The sequence below is a fragment of the Eriocheir sinensis genome, chromosome 21 (genome assembly GCF_024679095.1).
Source record: "Eriocheir sinensis breed Jianghai 21 chromosome 21, ASM2467909v1, whole genome shotgun sequence".
In the NCBI taxonomy this organism is placed as follows: Eukaryota; Metazoa; Arthropoda; class Malacostraca; order Decapoda; family Varunidae; genus Eriocheir; species Eriocheir sinensis.
In genome coordinates, this window is record NC_066529.1 from 18,112,726 (window position 1) to 18,133,935 (window position 21,210).

Genomic DNA, 21,210 nt, shown 5'->3' on the forward strand with positions numbered 1-21,210 from the left:
GAAGATTTTGGGAGCAGAAGTGGGACAGTGGTGGATGAAGCGGCTGTGGGTAAACTAAATAAAACATAATAGAAAAAATAAATATATCGTTGTTCTTGAGTTCAGTGAGACAGGACTGATTTACAACAAAGGACTCAGAAAATAGAGAAAAAAATGTTGAGGAAGAAGAACTGATGTAAAATAAACACATCAGGAACCTAAAAGACTATACGAAAAAAAAAGATAGAGGGATAAAAAAAAAAAAAACGAAATAGACAAGGTTTCAACGTCGAGAGAGAGGGAAAGAAAAATTGGTTAAAAGCTCTGAAAATAAAACGTGATTAATGAGGATCGAGACAAAGGTAGCGACTGAAGGGGAATAAAAACACCCACCCAGAAGAGATTAATAACAAGGTGGATTATAATGGTGGAGGTGGAAATTTAAAAAGACCGATAAACTTTTATTAAAGAGGTGAGGCGATACAGACAGATAGTATGATAGATGAAGGCGAGGGGAGGAGGAGGAGGAAGTGGCAGCCGAAGAAATGTATAAAAAGAACACTAAAGGGAAAAAATGAAGACGTAGATAAAGGGAAGAAAAATACAGGTACAAGAAATAAGTTGAAGGATATGAGGGAATTAAATGTTTCTTTGCTTTTATGCCTCCTCCTCCTCCTCCTCCTCCTCCTCCTCCTCCTCCTCTTCTTAATCACTCTCCTCATTCTCCTCTTCCTCCTTAATCTCATCATTACCTTCTTTATCTTCATCATCCTCTTGCTTTGTTCGTTTTATTTTTGATATTTTTTCCTCCTTCTCTTCCTCCTCCTTTTCCTACTTTTCCCCCTCCTCCTCTTCCTCTTTCTCCTCCTATTCCTCCCTCTTCCTCCCACTTCTCTTTCTCCTTCTTCTCCTCCCTCTCCTCCTCCTCCTGCGTCGGGAGTAAACTGAATAACGAGGGGCTTCCATCTGCTCCTCAATATCGAGGTGCTTTCATCTGCTCACCAAGCCCCAAGTGGCGTTCGAGCAGATTAAATCACCCAAGCGGGCGACCTCGTAATGAGCCAATAGGCTTTCTGTTGCCTGCATTTCCATGTTTCCATGTTTCCATGTTTCCTCCTCCTCCTCCTCCTCCTCCTCCTCCTCATCATCATCATCATCATCAACCAAAAAGAAGGCAAAAAGCAATATCGGTCCTCTAAAAGATGAAAGTGACGTACTAACACAGGACAGCAGACAAATGGTCGAAATCCTAAACAAAAACTTCGCGTCGTGTTCACGGTCGAGAACACCCAGTCCGTACCCGAGAGCCCTACCCCACCGATGGGAATCACACCCTTAGAAATTGGCACAATCGACGAACGGGATGTGAAAAAGTACCTAGATAAACTCGAGACAAACAAGTCCACCGGACCCGACGACTTGTCACCCAAGCTGCTCAAGGAACTCAAGCAGCAAATCCTCAAGCCACTCACCGCCATCTAAAGTATGACACTACAACAAAACAAAGTCCCAAAAGACTGGAAACAAGTGAACGTAACACCGATCTACAAAAACGGGGACAAAAGCGTGCCACACGAAAGACTCCTCAAGAAACTTAAGTCGGCGGGGTTAGGCGACAATCTGACAGCGTGGATCAAAGACTGGCTCACTGGAAGAAAACAACGGGTTGTACTCAACGAACAGGCCTCCGAGTGGCTCCCGGTTACAAGTGGAGTGCCACAGGGGTCAGTGTTGGGACCCATACTCTTCATCATATATATCAACGACCTAGAACTAGGATTAAAATCCACTCTTTCAAAATTTGCCGACGACACAAAGGTGGGTGGGAAGGCCCTCACAACGGCAGACTGCGAAATTATCCAGAGAGACCTGGACCAGATCACTCGGTGGTCAGAAAAATGGCAGATGTCCTTCAACACTGCCAAATGTAAAGTAATGCATATCGGATCCAGAAACATCAACCACACATACTACATGGGTGGCAAACCACTACAAGTAGTGCAAGAGGAAAGAGACCTCGGGGTCACCATCAGCAGTGACTTGAAACAAACAAAACACTGCAAGTCCGCCTGTAAGAAAACCAATATACTATGTTCGGGTTCATAGCGAGGAACTTCGAATACAAGACGCCGGGAGTTATGTTATCCTTGTATAATTCGCTGGTAAGGTCCCACCTGGAATACGCCGTGCAATTCTGGTCTTCTAATTACAGTAAAGACATTGAATTGCTTGAGAGAGTACAGCGCCGCGCCTCGAAGATGATACCATCACTGAGGACGAAGCCCTAGGAAGAGCGACTCGAGTGACTCAACCTCTTCACGCTGGGAAAGAGACGACTGCAGGGAGACATGATACAAGTCTTTAAGTACCTGAACAAGCTCAGCAACGTTGATCACTCCAAACTCTTCACGCTACAAACTAACCTGAGAACAAGAAACAACGGAAAAACAATTCAAGCAAAGCGATGCAATACCGACATCGGCAGGAGTTATTTCTCGAATAGAGTAGTTCGCCATTGGAACAGCCTTCCTGCAGAAGTGGTTAGCGCAGAGACCATCAACTCCTTCAAGAAACGCATTGATCGCCACTTTGCTGCATCGGGAGTGAACTGAACGTATCCAGGAGTAGGTACACAAGTGCTTTAATCCTTTCCTGCAGTCCACTCCTGTGGCTAACGGATTGATTAAATCACTGAAAGCAGGCAGCCTAGTAAAGAGCCAACAGGCTTTCTGCTGCCTGCTAGTCCATGTTTCGAAATAAATTCACAGACCTGGAAGAAGTTGCTGCAAAGGAAAACTTCCACATTATCGCCGTCGCGGAGTCATGGGTGAATACAAATAACACAGATTTTATTGCGGAATTTAACTTACCCGGCTATTCATTTTTCTTTGCGACAGAGAAAACAGAGTTGGTAGTGGCGTCATCTCATATATTCGTGCTGGTTGAAATCTACGTGTTATCAATGTAGAAAGAATAAATAATATAGACACCGTTTTCGTAGAAATTAAAAACCGTTCAAGTAAATTAGTTATTGGCATTGTTTATAGACTTCCAAACCAAGCAATAGAAATAGACAGAAAACTGTTCAAACAAATTTCTAACATATGCAATCAATTTGAAGCTGTAATTATGGGAGACTTTAACTTACTAGTAAAGAGTTAGGGAGACACGTTAAATATACAATCAGGTCACGATCTATACAGCAACTTATTAGAAAGTGCGCTTTATCAGCATGTGCATAAACCAACTCCCGAAAATAACATCCTCGATCTAGTTCTCACAACTAAAGAAAGCCTAGTTAATGATCTCAATGTTGGTACAGAATTCAGCGACAACGATCATCGAATGATTTCGTTTAGAATTAAAATAAAAGAGGACATGAAAACGAGTGAAGAAAGAATACCTGATTACGGACGTGCGGATTTTGACACACTAATAAATTTTCTGAATCCAGACTGGAGCGAAATTTCTCCAGCCTCAGATATAAATAAAGCTTGGGAAACATTCACAGAAACTTTAAATAGAGCCGTGAATTTATGCGTACCATTCCGGAAAAGACGACCAGCAGCCAACTGGAAGCCTAAGTGGTGGAACAATCAACTCAAACGCCAAATTGAGAATAAAAATCGAGCGCGTTGCAAATACTTGATTACAAATATTGAAACAGATAAAATTGAATTCCAAAGATTACACCGAGAAACTAAAAGAAGCATATGTCTCAATAAAAGGAACCATGAGCTTCATATTGCAAGCGCCAGCAAAACAAATCCCAAAGAATTTTTTGCCTACGTATGAAATAAAAAAGTTCTCACCCCCAGTATTGGCCCAATAGCAACTGTAAATGGCGAGTCCACGAATGATGATAAAGAAATCGCTAAAATATTGAGTGATTTTTTTGCCTCCGTTTTTACAGAAGAAATCTTATCCGAAAGGCAACCGGAAGCCCCAAGATATATTGATGACACATCCTTGAGTAGTATTAGCGACATTGTAGAAAGTGATATAGTATAAATTATCGATAATATTAAAGTAAACAAAACGCCCGGCCCAGACAAAATATCCCCGCGTATTCTTAAAGAGGCAAAACATCAGATCAACAAGCCCCTCTTGAGCATATTTTCAAAGTTACTAAACACAGGAAAAGTACCACTGGAATGGAAACTCGCTAACGCAACTCCTATCTTTAAAAAAGGCGACAAGTCACACCCAGGTAATTATCAATCGATCGGTCTTACGTCAATCGTGTGTAAATTTTTGGAGACGATCATTCGCGGAAAACTGGTAAAGTTTTTTTAAGATAACAGACTAATTAAGGATTCGCAACATGGTTTTCGAAACAAACGTTCCTATTTGACTAACCTTCTCGATTTCTTCAACTTCATCTTTAATGTATACGATGAATGTCAATCAACAGACATTGTATATTTGGACTTTCAGAAAGCATTTGACAAAGTCCCTCACAAGCGCCTCCTTAGTAAATTGCAAGTTCACGGTATAACTGGTAATATTCATAAGTGGCTCAAAGACTGGCTTACCGACCGTAAACAGAGAGTTGTTATGAATGGTATATCATCTGACTGGCGAGATGTCAAAAGCGGTGTTCCACAGGGGTCGGTGTTGGGAACAGGTCTGTTTTTAGTGTACGTAAATGACATTGACGAGGGGCTATCGTGTTAAATATCGAAAATTGCCGACGACACAAAAATAGCCAGCAGTCACTACGACAATGGATAAAGAACACTTACAAGCACGAACATGGCAAATGAATTTCAATATTGAAAAGTGCAAAGTTATGCATATCGGAATCAACAACGATCGTATTCATTATCAAATTAACGGAGTGCAACTCTCTGAAGCCGGCAAAGAAAAAGATCTTGGAGTAATAATTTCGAACGATCTTAAACCGAGTCAGCATTGCACAGAAGTAGTAAAAACTGCCAACAAACTGATCGGATTTATTGGTCGTACATTTGAACACGAATCATAAAAAGTAATATTGACACTGTTCACTTCGTTAGTTCGCCCACATCTTGAGTAATGCGTTCAGTTTTGGTCTCCCTATTACAGAAAAAATATAGATAAACTCAAGAGGTCGCAGCGTCGAGCTACTAAAATGATCCCTAGACTGCGAAACAAACCGTACGAAGACAGACTTAAAGAACTGAACTTATTCAGCTTGTCAAAGCGCAGGCTAAGAGGTGACCTTATCGAAGTGTTCAAAATTTTCAGTGGATTCGACAACGTTAATGTTCATGATTATTTTACAGTTTCTCAATCAAGTGTAACAAGAAACAATGGATACAAAATAACGAGGAAGCGTTTCAACTCAAATGAATCAAAAACTTATTCTTCAACCGTGTCATCAATATATGGAATGGTTTGCCTTAAAACGTCGTCGCAAGCGAAACTATTTGCACGGTCAAAAACCGACTAGACAAATATTTAGAAGCTATCCCGAGCAACCGCTATTTTTGCTCCTGTCTAACAGAAAGTAGTGTTAGCTTAGTTGTCGTGTATGATCTTCCTTCTGTCCATGTAAAATTCCATTGTAGTTTTTCTATACTACATGGTATTTTTCCTTTTCATGCCAGCCTCGGCTAGACGGACTGGTGGGAGGGGAGGAGCCTTCACCTTTGCTGTCCTGTGTCTCTGACTCGTAGATTAGAGTAGATGGTAGCAACAACAAACAGCCTAGTTAGTACTAAGAGGTATGTTACTGTTTCCTTTTCCTTTGTACTCCTTTGTACTCCTCCTTCTCCTTCTCCCCTCCTCCTCCTCCTCCTCCTCCTCCTCCTCCTCCTCCTCCTCCTCCTCCTCCTCCTCCTCCTCCTCCTCCTCCTCCTCCTCCTCCTCCTCCACCTCCTCCTCCTTCTCCTCCTCCTCCTATTTTTTTCTGTTCTCTCAACCTTCTTTTTTCCATCACCATTTCTTTCTCGTTTTTTTCCTCCCTTCCTGCCTCGTTCATCCTCATCGAACTCCTTATTTTTTCCCTCCCTCTTTCCTCCCTTTCCTTCTCTCTCTTTCCCTCTCTTTCTCATCTCTACCAACAGGATCTCCTCATCCTCCTCCTCTTCTTTCCCATCCCTCAACTTCTCATCCTCAAGGTTATCAGACGGCCAGCCAATCACAGCACGACTTTTTACGGCCACAACAACGTGATTGGTTCCCCACGACCTTTACCTGCCCTTCAATCAGGCCGGGGAGCCGCGGGATGTTTCACTCTAATCATCCTCAAACGGAGAAAAGATTATTAAATTGTCGAGTGTTAGTGGCTCAGAGGTCCGACTCGCCGAGATTATAAGCCGGTTTGACGTGCCTTTGTGTCCTAATGCCTTGATCAGCGACTTTGTGCGTCCTGTGTTTCTGAAAATATCATGATCTGTGTGGTGATGTGGCTTTCGCTTTGTAGTCATAACATGGGAGATTAATGGATAGATAAATTGATAAATAGAAAGATAGAAAGGTAGAGCGTGTTTGTGTATGTTTGTGAGTGCGATAAAGTTGCAAACATCGTGACGGCAACACAAAAAGATGAATAGCGTGCTGAAGAGAGAAGGTAGAGAAGGTTATTCAGTAGCGAGTCCTGCATATGACGGGCTGGCTGCTGGTCCTGCTGCTGCTGATGATGATGCTTCTTGGAGTGGTGGTAGTGGTGATGGTGATGATGGTTCCGTCGCTGTTTTGTGGCACGCGCGGCTGTTGGAATCGGGAGGGAGGGAGATAGAAAAAAAGGGAAGAAGGGAGCGAGAAAGCGAATGATGATGCTGGTGGAGGTGCTGGATATGGCATGTGTAGTATTGGTCTGAAAACATGCTCCTGTGTAAACCTTGTCCATATATCTTTTTTCCTCCACTTCTCCTCCTCCATCTTTTCTTTTCCCTTCCCCTCTTACTCTCTTCCATCAGTCCCATTACCAGAACAGTGCCGCACAGAACTCCAAATGGGGCTAAGTGCTAAGGGAACAGCTGATGTGTGGAGGTGAAGGAGGAGGGGACGCGTAAGGAGAAATAAGAGAGAGACGGAGGAGGAAGAGGTGAAGGAGGAAGAAATATAGATCAGCGCCTCGTTAATAGATCCCTGGAAGCAAGGACTGAGACTGAAGTGGACTCCTATTAATGACGAGTCCAGGCGGGTGAAGGCATTGAGAGAGTCCTCGTCACTGGCTCTCTCTAGACCAGCGCGCCTTCTGTCTCGATTTATATCTATTTTATCTTATTGATGACGAATCCAGGCGGCGTGGCGGTGAAGTCATTGAGAGAGTCCTCGTCCTCCACTCAGACTAAACCAGCGTCTTTTCTATCTATTCACCTATTCATTTTGATCTTTTATCTGTCTACTTTGTGTTCGGAGGAATCAAGATTCCCTTCATTAATCTTTATATGCATTTAATGTGGTATTGAAATGGCTGGATGTTTTGGTTTCTTTTTCATATCGCTGTGTGGATTAGCTTTTATGTGTTTATGAACCTTCACTCCACGTGTGTGTTTTATTACGGAGGGGATTTATGTGCCGCCAATGAGTCTGCGGCTGGTGGTGGTAGTGGGGGTGGATGAGGGTGTTGCTGTTGTTAGTGGTGATGGTGGTAGTTTTGTGTGGTGGTGCGGATGCTGGTGGTAGTAGGGGTGGATGAGGGTGTTGGTGGTGGTGGCGATGGTGGTGGTGGTGGTGGTGGTGGTGATTGTGGTGGTGGTGGTGGTGGTAGATGTGGTGTTTGTGTAGCTGCCGGTGGTCGCTAAAAATAGACAGCTGGAAATCAAAGGGTGTTATAGACTATTCATATTTTATCGAGCCGAGCCACGCGGGGCTTCAGGGCTCGCCGCCGCACACCCACACGGCGGCAGCGCCTCCGCTGATACATAACGTGAAGCCGCGGCGCTGCAACGCTCACCGCCTGGACACCGCCGCCAATAATTCTCTGGTCCACAACATGTAGTGAACAGTTATCCATCACTCACTTGTTTACGCCACATAATCCACAATTTGCATTAGTAATTACATTTTACATGCAAGGGGCGTTGTACCAATTCGGAACATTTTGTGCTGTAGATGTGTCAACTACTAAACCAAAAAATGTACATAAATTAGAATCCAGGGAATAATGGTAAACAGGTGCCACACATCCATCAACGGCCCCGCCACACAGCAGCCGGGAGTGAGCTGAGGGGCAAGCGCTGACCCCTTCTGGCAACGCCACCGTCGAGCGCGAATTGTCATTGGCTAAAATTTTCCATTCCATACAGGAGTACTTGTACACACATAGGTTTGTGCCCCGCGCCGGTAGGGCGGCCTAGTGGGGGCGGCGTGAACGGTCAGCAGGGAGCCCTGCTGGACACTGCCGCCGCCCACACGCCGCCGGCTGATGGCTATCTGAACTTTAAAGCTTTTGCTCGGCTGTTAGGCTTTAAGTACCTGTATCGCGCGTGCAATTACACCAGGCCGATGAGAGGTGTTCTTTAACCCGCCCTCGACCTTTATCACATGCCGGCTTAGTCAGTATTCTACTTCAGAGCGGCCTGCCTCGCAACATGAGGCACTCGTCAGTTTATAGATGAGGACCGCACATGTGTTCCCATTAAATTTTTTCTTTCTTTTTCCTTCAAGACCTTGCTGTGGCGTATTGTTCAGCGTGCGGACATGGCGTCTAGGAGGACGCAGGTTCGCGTCCCGCCAGCCGCTACAAACAAGCTGGCAATTTTTCAGTCATCGCCGAATGGCCTAGGACTACCCACATGCTGCCTTGAAGGTTACCTATAAACCTGGACTCTAGATTTTCTCTATAAAATAAGAGGATCAAAGATGAGACCCGGGGTGGCAGCATGAGCCAAGCAAGATGACGCCTCTATAAACACTTGCCTGCGCCATAACGGGCTGGGGTTGCTCACCTGGCCCCACCAAGAAAGCTTACCGGTGTCGTGTGTTTCTCCGCGTCCTCTTATTTCTGGCCGTCCGTTTTGTTTACAAACGAAAAGGCGAATTGTTATGAACACGGATCCGTGTACGCAGCTTGTCGGGTAAGACAATTTTGTTTTTTGAAGACAGCAAGATGCTATTTCCCGTAAATTTACTGATGAATCTGCATGAAGGTTATTTATTGGTCCATTCACTTTACCTACTACAAAACAGAGTGCTGTACTGGATTCATTGATTATTTCCTATGAAAGAATAAAACAATATGCCCTCCCGTGCTTGAAAACACCGGGGGACAGCCATGTACACCCGACGAACTGCGTACACGGATCCGTACGTGTTCATAGCGATCCGCCTTATCGTTTGTAAACAAAACGGACGGCCAGAAATAGGAGGACGCGGAGAAACACGACATCGGCGCTTAAGGCGAAACGGAAAAAAAATAAAGGAATAAGTGTCTCGAATCAGAGTGCGTTAAGCACAAGGGGTGTTCAGGTGGCGCTGCCTCATCGTGCCACGTAATATTGTGTCGGTGCTTCACTTGGAATACGTATTAATAAATGTAAATGTAAGCAAATAAAAATTTATATAAACATTCACAAACCACAAAAGCCAAATCAGACAAAATATCGAGTGGGTTATTTCATTTATTGTTGCCGGCGACAAGGTCGTAAAACACCTCCACCGCCACCACCAGGGACGTCACGCTGCCCCGACGCGCCCCTGAGCGAGCCAGGAAGTGCGAGGACACGCCTGAACACACCTTGACTTCAGGCCGTTAATAAGGGCCACCTGCGTCACGCTTACCCAGGCAGGATCAATATTGGCATTTTGCAACTAAAAGAAATTAACAAAGAAAATAATAGACAAAAGAAAAAAGTTCAGAAAAAAGGCACACGAGGAATGAGAACAACAGGAATTACAGGAAAAGCGAAATGACTAAAAAGACAACAAATACGAAAGTAATAAGAACAAAAAGAGAAAAGAAAACATTTCGAACAACTAGTAAAAATGATAAAGAAAAAATGAGTACATCAAGAATCATAGTAAAAATGAAAAAAAAAAACCACTAAAAAAAGAAAGTAATGGAGAACGGAAAACATTAAACTTCTAAAAAAATACATAGAAACAAAGAAACGAGAACAACAAGCAAAGCAAGAAAAGAGAAAAGACGAGGAAGACACTAACAAAAAAAGCGAATACGGGAAAAAAGAATATTGACCAGAACGAAGCGAGGAAAAGCTCAGTGAATGAATGTGCCAATGCAATCATAAAAAAAACTAAGACACTGATCGGTACGAGAAAGGAAGAAAGAAGAAGAAACTGTAGGTATCGTTATATAGCGCTCCTGCAGAGGTATCATCATAATCATCATATTTCCCATCTACGTCATCGTCCCCTTCCCATTCCCACCATTATCACCATCATCCTCTCTTATCCTCATCATTCTCTCTCCAATCACCATCAATACGTCTCCCATCACCATTATATCTCCCATCACCATCATTATCCCTCTCACTCCCACTATTATCCCAGCCATCACCATCATTGTACCTCTCATCCATATCACCATTCCACCACCATCCCTATCGCCACCCTCATCTCTATCACCACCCCATCACCATCCCTCTCATCATCAGGACCCCGCCGGGAGACAGAAGGTCAAAGAGGGCGGAATTGTAAGGTTTATCCGCCTCTGCATGGACACCAAAGAAGGGAAAACAACCCGCCCCTAATGGCTGTGTGGGCGGCGGTGTGTGATTGGCGCGTCGGTTTGCTACGGGAAGACAAAGAAGAGAAGAAAAGGAGGATAAAGAGGAAAGAAAGCTGTAGTGAGACAAATAGGGGGAGAAAGACGAGAAGGAGAAAGATGGGAGAATGCTGTGAAAAGACAAAGAGAGGAAGAAAGAGGGACAAAACTGTGGTAGACAAAGAGGAGGAGAGAGAGGAGGAGAAAGAGAGGGGAAAGCTATGGGAAGACGGAGAGGAGGAGAAGGAGGACGAGAGAGTGGAGAGAGAAGAGAAGAGAGAGAAGGGAAGGTGAGGAAAGAGAAATAAGGAAAGGGAAGAGGAAAAAGAGGAGTTCACAGTTTGAGCTGAAAAGAATCTAGATCAAAGAATAAGAAAATGGAAATGGATGGAAAGAGAGAAGAGGAGGATAAGAGGATAAGGAAGGCGATGGAGGAGATACAGAAAAGGAAGAAAATATAATAAGATGCGATGATGAAAGAAGAGCTAGAAGAAAGGGAGATAACAAGGGAAGAGAGCCGACAGGAAAGGAAGGAAGGAAGAGGAAAAAATAATGAAATAAAAGAATGAGAAGCAGAAAAAAACAGGAAAGGAAGGGACAAAAGGAAGACAAGGCCAAAAGAAAAGAGTTAAAGGAACAGAACAAAGACGGGAAGAAGGAGCATGATGAGAAGGAGAGGGATGAGACAAAGGGAAGTGAGGGAAAATTACAAGGTGGTCACGGCCGCAGAGACCCCAGGTGGAGCATGCATGACGGTGGAGGAGGGAAGGTGGTGGTGGTGGTAGTGGTGGAAGTGGTGGAGGTAATGGTGGGGATGATGAGTGTCTGAGTGGAGGAGATGGAGGAAGAGGAAAGAAGGAAAAAGGAAATATTAAGAAAATGAGAAGAAAAGAAGTCCTGGATTGTGGTGGTGGTGATGGAGGTGGTGGTGGTGGTGATGATGATGGCTAATTGACTGGAGGCGGTGAAGAAAGGAAGCAGTGAAGGAAGCAAAGAAATATTAAGTGAAAGGTAGAAGAAGGAAGCCCCGGAAAGCGGTAGTGATGGTGTTATTGGAGGTGGTGGTGGTGATGTAACAGGTGGTGGTGGTGATGTTACAGGTGGTGGTGATTGTGAGGAAGAAAGGAAGAAAGGAGGCAAAGAAGAAAGGAAGGAAGGAAGGAAGGAAGGAAGGAAGGAAGAGAGGCAGAAGGAAGGAAGAAAGAAAGAAAGAAAGAAAGAAAGAAAGGGAGGAAGAAGGACGGAAAAAAAATAAGGAGAAAAGGAAGGAAGAAAGGAAGGAAGTGAGGAAGAAAGGAAGAAAGGAGGCAAAGAAGAAAGGAAGGAAGGAAGGAAGGAAGGAAGAAAGGAAGGAAGGAAGAAAGAAACAAAGGAATGGAGGAAGGAGGAAGGAAGAAAATTAAGGAGTAAAGGAAGGAAGAAAGGAAGAAAGGAAGGAAAGAAGGAAACATTAAATAAAAACCAGAATTAGGAATCCCCGGATAGTGGTGCTGATGGTGATGGTGATAGTGGTGATGGTGATAGTGGTGATGGTGATGGGTGAAAAGGATGGAGGAAGAAAGGATGAAAGGGGAAAAGAAAATATTAAACACGAGACAAAAGATGGAAGTCGTGGATGGAGGTGGTGGTGGTGGTAGAGGTGGAGGTGGTGGTGGTGGTGGTGGTGGTGATGATGTTGTCAGAGGTAATGGCGGTGTGGGTGACAGGATACAGATGTTCCTCACTGCCTGTCTGTCACTGATGGGGAGGGGCGCGTCGTTTCCTATACTGCATTCACCGTCTCTCTCTCTCTCTCTCTCTCTCTCTCTCTCTCTCTCTCTCTCTCTCTCTCTCTCTCTCTCTCTCTCGCTCTCTCTCTCTCTCTCTCTCTCTCCCCCCCCCCCCCCAGGGCCGAAGGATGGAGAGTGATTAGCCGGGGACGAGGAAAAAATAGTGAGTCTTATAATGAAATTTCTCTCCCCTTCTCCCGCAGATAATATAATATGTCCTCGCGATGTCGACGTCACTTACGCTTCTTTTCTCCTTCAACATTGTTCCCAGTAATATGTATTTTTTAGAGAGAGAGAGAGAGAGAGAGAGCAGCCTGTAAGCCATTGTTAAGAGAAGGTTCCTTATTGTGTCTCTCCTTTGTTGAGCCGCTGTCGCCTGCTCCTGCCCGGCCTTTGTTACCCGGCCCGTCACTCAGCCCTCACTCACCCTGCACCCTATGTATACACCTCACACCCTTCCTCCACCCTCACTCTGCCTCCACAGCTTCCCCGTCCCTCTGCCTGCCTTCCTGCCCCACACTGCCTCCACCCATCCGCCCTTCCTGCTCATCCACAAACACACACACACTCACATAAACACTCACTCGCTATCTTTCAGACGTATCGGTAGCGGCTTTGGTGTAAACAGTTCAACGCAAACATCTATATAAAAACACCCGTTAAAGGGCTGCCGGGCATTGCAGTGCACAGCGGTTGTAGCTTTTTTTATTATCCACTAGGGGGCGAGTGTTAATAATTTTACCACCCCGTACGTTGTGTGGTGTTTTTTATCTTTCTGTGAATGGGGGGATTGTGTGTGTGTGTGTGTGTGTGTGCGTGTGTGTGTGTGTGTGTGTGTGTGTGTGTGTGTGTGTGTGTGTGTGTGTGTGTGTGTAATTCACCACGGCCTGATCACGAGTTGGACTCGCAATCGCCAGAAAGTACCCTCCTGACATGAGCAAGCTCATTTTCTCTTTTTACATGAAAGGACACGGCTCAAGGGCAACAAAAAGAGTACAAAAAAAAGCCCGCTACTCGCCGCTCCCATAAAAGATAAAAGTAAAAAGTAGCCAAAACAGGTCAATTCCGGGTGGAGAGGTGTCTTGATACACTCTTCTTGAAAGAGGTCAAGTCATAGGCAGGACGAAATACAGACGAAGGAAGGCAGTTCCAGAGTTTACCAGTGAAGGGGATGAAAGAATTGAGATGATGGTTAACTCTTGCATAAGGGGTTTGGACAGTATAGGGATGAACATGAGCAGAAAGTCGTGTGCAACGGGGCCGCGGGAGGGGGGGAGGCATGCAGTTAGGAAGTTCAAAAGAGCAGTCAGCATGAAAATATCGATAGATGATGGAAAGAGAGGCAACATGACGGGGGAATTTAAGAGGTAGAAGGTTGTCAGTAAGAGGAGGAGAGCTGATGAGATGAAAAGCCTTAGACTCCACTCTGTCCTGGAGAGCTTTGTGAGTGGAGCCCCCCCCACACGTGAAATGCATACTCCATACGAGGGCGGACAAGGACCCTATAAATGGATAGCAGCTGTGGGGGGAGAAGAACTGGCGGAGACGATACAGAACGCCCAACCTCGAGAGGAGATGGGAAGTTTCCAGTTGAGATTTTGAGCTAATGACAGACCAAGGATATTTAGAGTTGAAGAAGGTGACAGCTGAGTGTTATCGAAGAATAGGGGTAGGTGTTTGAATGATTATGTCGAGTTGATAGGTGGAGAAATTGGGCTTTTGAGGCATTGAAGGACACAAGGTTCCTTTTACCCCAATCGGAAATGATAGCAAGGTCTGAGGTTAAGTGTTCTGCAGCCTCCAGTCTGGAGTCTTGTAATTCCTGTTGAGAAGGTCTTCTGTTCAAAGAAGTTGAATAATGCAGAGTGGAGTCGTCAGCGTATGAATCGATAGGACAGTTTGTTATGGAAAGAAGATCATTGATGAATAACAGGAAGAGAGTGGGTGATAGGACAGATCTCTCTGGAACACCACTGTTGATAGGTTTAGGGGAACAACAGTGACCGTCTACCACAGCGGAGACAGAACGGCCGGAAAGGAAGCTGGAGATAAAGGAACAGAGAGAAGGATAGAAACCGTAAGAGGGCAGTTTAGAAAGCGATGACTTGTGCCAGACTCTATCGAAAGCTTTCGATATGTCTAGCGCAACAGAGAAAGTTTCACCGAAACGGCTAAGAGAGGATGACCAAGAGTCAGTTAAGAGAGCAAGAAGATCGCCAGTAGAACGCCCTTTGCGGAACCCATACTGGCGATCAGATAGAAGGTCAGAAGTGGGAAGATGCTTTTGAATCTTCCGGTTAAGGATTGATTCAAAAACTTTAGACAGACAGGAAAGTAAAGCTATAGGGCGGTAGTTTGAAGGATTGGAGCGGTCACCCTTCCAGCAGGAAGGAAAGATAGATGTTGATAGGCAGAGACGAAAGAGTTTAACCAGGCAGGGTGTCAGCACGGAAGCACAGTTTTTAAGGACAATAGGAGGCATTCCATCAGGTCCATAAGCCTTCTGAGAGTTGAGGCCAGAGAGGGCATAGAAAACATCGCTCTTAAGTACCTTAATAACAGGCATAAAGGAGTCAGAGGGAGGATGAGTAGGAGGAATATTCCCAGAATCGTCCAGAGTTGAGTTCTTACAGAAAGTTTAAGAGAAGAGTTCAGCCTTAGAGATAGATGAGACGGCGGTGCTGCCTTCAGGGTAAAGGAGAGGAGGGAAAGATGAAGAAGTGAAATTGGAGGAGATATTTTTGGCTAGATGCCAGCTCATTATAGTCGATCTGTGGGTACTGCCAGGACCTCACACACCACACACCCCATTCCCCTTGCTCAAGAGGGGACAGTAACCACTCCTAGTCAACGGAAAGTATCCGTCCTGAGCGGGGCTCGAACCGCCGCCTGTTTGGCCGTGAAGCCCTGCACCGCAGCGCTCTAACCGACTGAGCTACCGGAAGTTTTTTTTTTTTTTTTTTGTGTGTGTGTGTTTGTTTGAATTTTATTTACAGTAATGGAAACAGCTCAAACTCAAAAACAAATGAAAACAAAAAATCCGCTAAACACTGCTCCTATAAAGAGGTGAAGAAGAGTGGCTAAAAGAGAGGTTAGTCTCGGGTGGAAAGGTGTCTACTACTCGCTTGAACGAGGTCAAGTCTTAGGCATGAGGAAATACAGACGAAGGAAGGCTGCTCCAGAGTTTGCCAATGAAAGAATGACGATGCTGGTTAACTCTTGCATAAGGGATTTGTACAGTTTAGGGATGAGCTAGAGTATAACGTCGAGTGCGATGGGGCCGCGGGAGGGGGTAGGCATGCAGTTAGCAAGTTCAGTACAGCAGTCAGCATGAAAATTTAGGAAACACTGCGGCAGAATTTAAGAGACCGTAGACTGTCAGTAAGAGAAGGGGAGTTGTCGAGACGAGGAGCCTTTGACCTTATTTTGTTTAAGAGAGCTGTGTGAGTGGAGCCCCCGCCACGCGTGAGATACATACTCCATACGAGGGCGGACAAGGCCCTTGTATATGGACAGCATCTGTGAGTTAGAGAAAAATGGTGGAGACGATGAAGAACGCCCAACCGCGAGGAAGCTGATTTAGTAGATGAGAGATGAAGTTTCCAGTTCAGATGTTGAGTAAATGATAGACAGAAGATGTTTTGGGTAGGTGACAGCTATTGTTATCGAAGAATAGGAGATAGGTGTTTGGAAGATTGTGTCGAGTTGACAAGTGGATAAATTGAACTTTTGAGTCATTGAAGGACACAGACTTCCTCTTACCCCAGTCTGAAATGATTGTAAAGTCTGAGGTTAAGTGTTCTGCAGCCTCCATCCCTGAATAATGTAGTTTCTGTTGGCAGGGTTTTCTGTCAAAAGATGCTGAGTGATGCAGAGTAGAATTATCGGCGCATGAGTGAAATGGGCCGAGAGCGTGGGACATAGGACAGCCCTGCGTGACACCACTGCTAATAGGTTTAGGAGAAGAACAGTGACCGTCTGCTACAGCAGAAATAGATCGACTGAAAAAGAAATTGAACATAAAAGTGCAGCGAGAGGGATAGAATCCGTAGGAGAAACTTTAGAATGCAATGATTTGTGCCAGACTGTGTACTGAGAACACTGTGTACTGAACAACAGCAAAAGTTTCACCGAAAAGGTTAAGAAATGACCAGGAGTCAGGTAAGAAAGCGAGAAGATCGTCAGTAGAACACCCATTGCGAAACTGGTGATCATTTAGAAGGTTTGAAGTGTATAGATGTTATGAATCTTCCGGTTGATTCAAAAGCTGGAGAAAAACAGGAAAGTAAAGCTATAGGACGGTAGTGTGAGGGATTGGAACAGTCACCCTTCTTAGGCACAGGTTGTATGTAGGCATACTTCCAGCAGGAAGAAAAGGTGGATGTTGAAAAGCAGAGACGAAAGAGTTTGACCAGGCAGGGTGTCAGCACGGAAGCACAGTTTTTAAGAACAATAGGAGGCACCTCCATCAGGCCCATTAGCCTTCTGAGTACTGATTAATTGAGAGAGAGAGTGTGTGTGTGTGTGTGTGTGTGTGTGTGAGTGTGAGTGTGAGTGTGAGTGTGTGAGTGTGTGTGTGTGAGTGTGAGTGTGAGTGTGTGTGTGTTATGAAGGACTTCCTGTTTTTAATTAGAGGTGATGCTGCTCTACTCGTTGTTGTTGTTTATGTTGGATTTGTTGTTGGTAGTGTACTTGTTGTTTTTATTGTTGTCGCTGTTGTTGTTGTTGTTGTTATTGTTGTTGTTGGTGGTGGTGGAGGTTTTGGTGGTGGTTTTGGTGGTTGTGGTGATTTTTTTGTTGTTGTTTTGAGCAGTCTTTATATAGAAGAATAAGCGGCAAGGTGGTGGTGGTGGTGGTGGTGGTGGTTGTGGTGGTTGGAATTTTATTGTCTGTTTCTTTTCCTCCGCGGTGTCTTCGTGTACTGTCCTCTCTGTCTTTTGTCACTCCTCCTCAGGGTTGAACCACCGCCCCTCGCTCAGCCTCCCGGTGCCTCCCCAGCAGCGGCCGGCACGGAAGGGAGCCATGCGTCACCATCGCCTGTAATGATCGGAAAACAATAACTGGCCGCGTCCACCCATGTGCAGGAGGGGAGGCGACGGCGGCGGCGGCGGCGTAGTGCACATTGTTGTGCTGATTCCGAGAAGCCTAGTGCAAGTCCCGTCCTTAGCTTCCACTTACACAATATCAAGTGGCTTAAAATTGCCTCCGCCTTGCCTGTTAGCTCCATATTATATTGCGTGACCTGGCGACCTGAGAACACTTGGAGAGCACAGCCTCGCGCAGGAGTGTCGTCTGAATACACCGCCACAGGCTGTGTGGAAGGGTGCGGCCTTGTCGTGCAGACCAAGCTGTATTTGACGTATGTGTTTTTGAGGGTCGAACGACAAGATGATAAGGGGAGAAAATGGGATTAAGAAATTAGAAGGGAAAGACAAGGAAGGCTGAGGTTTGCATGTTACGGAAGACACATTAATTGTGTGGAGGAAATTGTTTAAAGTCTTCCGAGGAGAGGAAGAGCAAAGCTTCGTGCTGAGGGAAGCGGCGACGAGTGAAGGACACGAGACGACATTCAGGGCTCAAGGATGCCCTCGAGGGAGGGATGGGACCGCCCTCATCTCGCCGCTCTCGTGAATACCATTATTTCCTTTCGCTTCTATCTCCGTCTTCACATAAACCTCCCCTCCTCCTCCTCCCTCATGTCTCCCTTCCCGTCTAAGAAAGAAAGCTTATCCCCAGAGGCTCGTCAGTTATATATGAGTTCTCGGCCCTTTTGCCATACAGCCTTGCAGCTGTCCCTCCCTCCCAGCATGTGCACGTCCCATTCACTCTCCTTGTGCGGCAGCTGTTACCTTTACTCCTCCCCAGAATACACCTACACTAATGGTTGCCTCTGTGTGCCCCGGAGGCCTGGGGAGCTGATGGGCGGAGTGTGGCAGGGCCGGCCGGGATGATGCAAGGCAATGGTAGTCTCTCCTAAACAAGACTTTGCCTCCAACACCCCCGGACACAGAGGCGGGGAAAGGCGTTGGACCAGTGGACAGGCCGAAAAAAATTCTTTCCATATATTTATCTTTTTTACGGAACCGTTACGTCGTCTCTTCCCCATACCCTCCTTTCTAAGCCCTCTCCTCCTTCTCCTCCCTTCCATATGGCCTTCAACACTTCCTATTTTCGCTTCCGATAAATTGCCAAAAATATCCCAAATGTCTTTCCAACACGTGAACATATTTTTTTTCTTTATCCCTTAACCCAAGGCGTTCGACAGTGTTGTCCTTCATTCCCTTTCAGACTCTTCCCTTTTTTTTGCCCCTCATCTCTTCACCCACTTCTCTCCTCCCACCCCTTCTCTGTCCTTACCCTCTCCGTCCTCCTCTGCCTTGAGCGTCGCCTAACAAAAGACACCAACTGAAGGGTCAAGGAGGAGAAGGAAAGGGACGGGAGGAGAAGGAAAGGGAAGGGAAGGGAAGGGAAGGGAAGGGAAGGGAAGGGACGGGAGGAGAAGGAAAGGGAAGGGAAGGGAAAGGACGGGAAGGGAAATGAAATGAAAGGAAAGGGATGAGACGAGAAAAGAAAAAAAAGAATAGGTGAGGTTGGGTTGGGTGGGGTGTAAAGTATATGAAAGAGAAAAGAAACAAGGGGAATGGATGAATTGAGAGAGAAAGGGAACAGAGGCAAAGGAGAGGCAGGCATACAGACAAAACTCTTTGATAAATGAAACTAAATGAAGGTGTAGAGAAAACCACGAAAGTTCTGTCATGTTGACCAACAGATTTAATGACATTCTCTTTCATTTATAACTAAAATATGAACACAAAATATACAATACATCTTTGTAACACACACCTTCCCCACTTAACACTTACACGTTATGCTTCAATAGTGTTTCTTTTCTCGCAAATTTCAAGCTCTTAAAAAATAGGTTTTATTTAGTTACCGTGAACGGCTGTTTGTGTTCCCCTCAGGAGTATAAAAGTGGCAGACAGATGACAGGCCTTTGTGTGGACCATTAGTGTTTACACTTGCTGATAATTAGTGTAATGAGGATAATAATAATGATAAAATAATGATAATAATAGTTATAATGATAATAAAGATAATAGAAATAGGAGTAATAGTACTGTAATGATAATTATGTTGGTAATATTTATTTATACTGACCAGTGAAATGTAATTTTTCACTACCATAATCAATAATAATAATATTTATAATAATAATAATAATAATGATATAATGATGATAATAATAATAATAATAATAATAATAATAATAATAATAATAATAATAATAATAATAATAATAATAGTGATAAGTAGAGATAATATTGTTTATCTGTGCCGAGCAATAGCGTGTAATTGTAATTTTCCGCCACTCGGGCGCAACTAATGGTCAAAACCCACTCTGAATTTTCAATCAGTTATTCATGTAATTTCTGTTTGATCATTAGGCCTATGCGAATATAAAATAAAAGTGAATATCTTCCATCGATGTATTTATCTTACTCTGCAGGCATTGATGACGAGCGTGTTGAGAGAATATTTGCACAGGACATGAGTATTGGAGGGCGCCGACTGTGGCCATCTAGCGGTCTTGACACTCCTGGCGCCGGGGCCGTTGGTGGGGCAGGGGCTCGGTGCCCGCTGTGGCCTGCAGCGTCCAGTGAGGGTCCCGACGCCAGTCCTCGTGGCCCACGGACTATGGTGCTTCGTAAAGGTATCGAGGAGTCTCAGCAGCTCCCTGTCGTCCTGTGTCAAGAGTCCCCGGCGGTCTGCAGGAGTGAGGGACACAGGACTGCTCCTAGGAGGCGCTCCGAAGTACTCCGCGGGGCTCCATCAAGCACTCGGACACTGTACAAAGCTCTCTAAGACGTATAAAACTAGATCATGACAACAGTGAACACAGTGACGACGTATAACTCGGCCTGAAGGTTCGCAGCGCAGTGACTCAGCGGTGACTTAGCAGTGGCTTGGATATAGTGATAAGGCCTCGGTTAAGGCTACAGCATCAGGCTCGTGGCTGTCCCGCGGAACAGTTTGTGGACCAGCGAGATACAGGCGCCTCGGAGACGTTCGGGGATCGCTGGGGATTCCTAATTTTCCCTTCTAATTATAATAAGGGAGTAAGATCTGCAGCGCGGGAGGGAGATCAGTGCCAGCCGTGAGGTAGAACACGGTAGAAGTTCACGACGCGGGCCGCCGCAGTCCAGCGAGGGGTGGAGGGAGGGGCTAAGGCTACTGTTTTTAGCGATGCATTGAGTTGCGTCTTGGAGCGGCCAAAGGCGATTACTGGAGCGTCCGCACCCCTCCCTTCCCCCCCCCCCACCACCACAACCTTAACCATTGGCATCACGTTTATGGCTTATTTGGGCGCACACACTGGTGGCTGTGTGGGTGGTAATGTGTTACAATGCTTCATAACTTGCATAGACCGGAGGAGAGGAAATTTCAGCCCCGCAGCATCATTCCAAAATACTCAATATATACGTTCTTTCACCATTTTTGGCAAAGCCACCGTTACTGTTGATGGTAGAAATGTAATGTGGTTTAAGGTTATATATGGCTGATTAGTTGCGGCAGAATTCTTGCCGCTCACCCCGTCACCCGTCAGCTGGCAGTGACCTCAGCGCCGCCTGGTTGTCTCGCTTCCTCGTGGCAGCTGTCCATCAAGCACTAACTAATGTTTACCTTTCTTTACAGGGGTGCGCTTCCTCCACTCCCAGGACGCTGCAACACCCGCGACTCTCTCCGTCAGGACACAATGCTCTCCATGCCACCAGGTAAGAGAGTCAGAGGAAAGAGGAGCACTTC

The 21,210-nt window shown here is 45.4% G+C and overlaps 1 protein-coding gene across 1 annotated transcript in view; it reads right to left on the reverse strand.

The window, feature by feature from the left end:
* Positions 1–19,153: 19,153 nt before the first annotated feature.
* Positions 19,154–21,210, reverse strand: part of LOC127001785 (hematopoietic prostaglandin D synthase-like) — a 110,110-nt gene continuing 108,053 nt past the window's right edge. Inside the window, exon 5 of the mRNA XM_050866944.1 lies at positions 19,154–21,210. This exon is cut by the window's right edge and continues 1,929 nt beyond it. The gene's annotated coding sequence lies outside the window, so the exon portion shown is untranslated.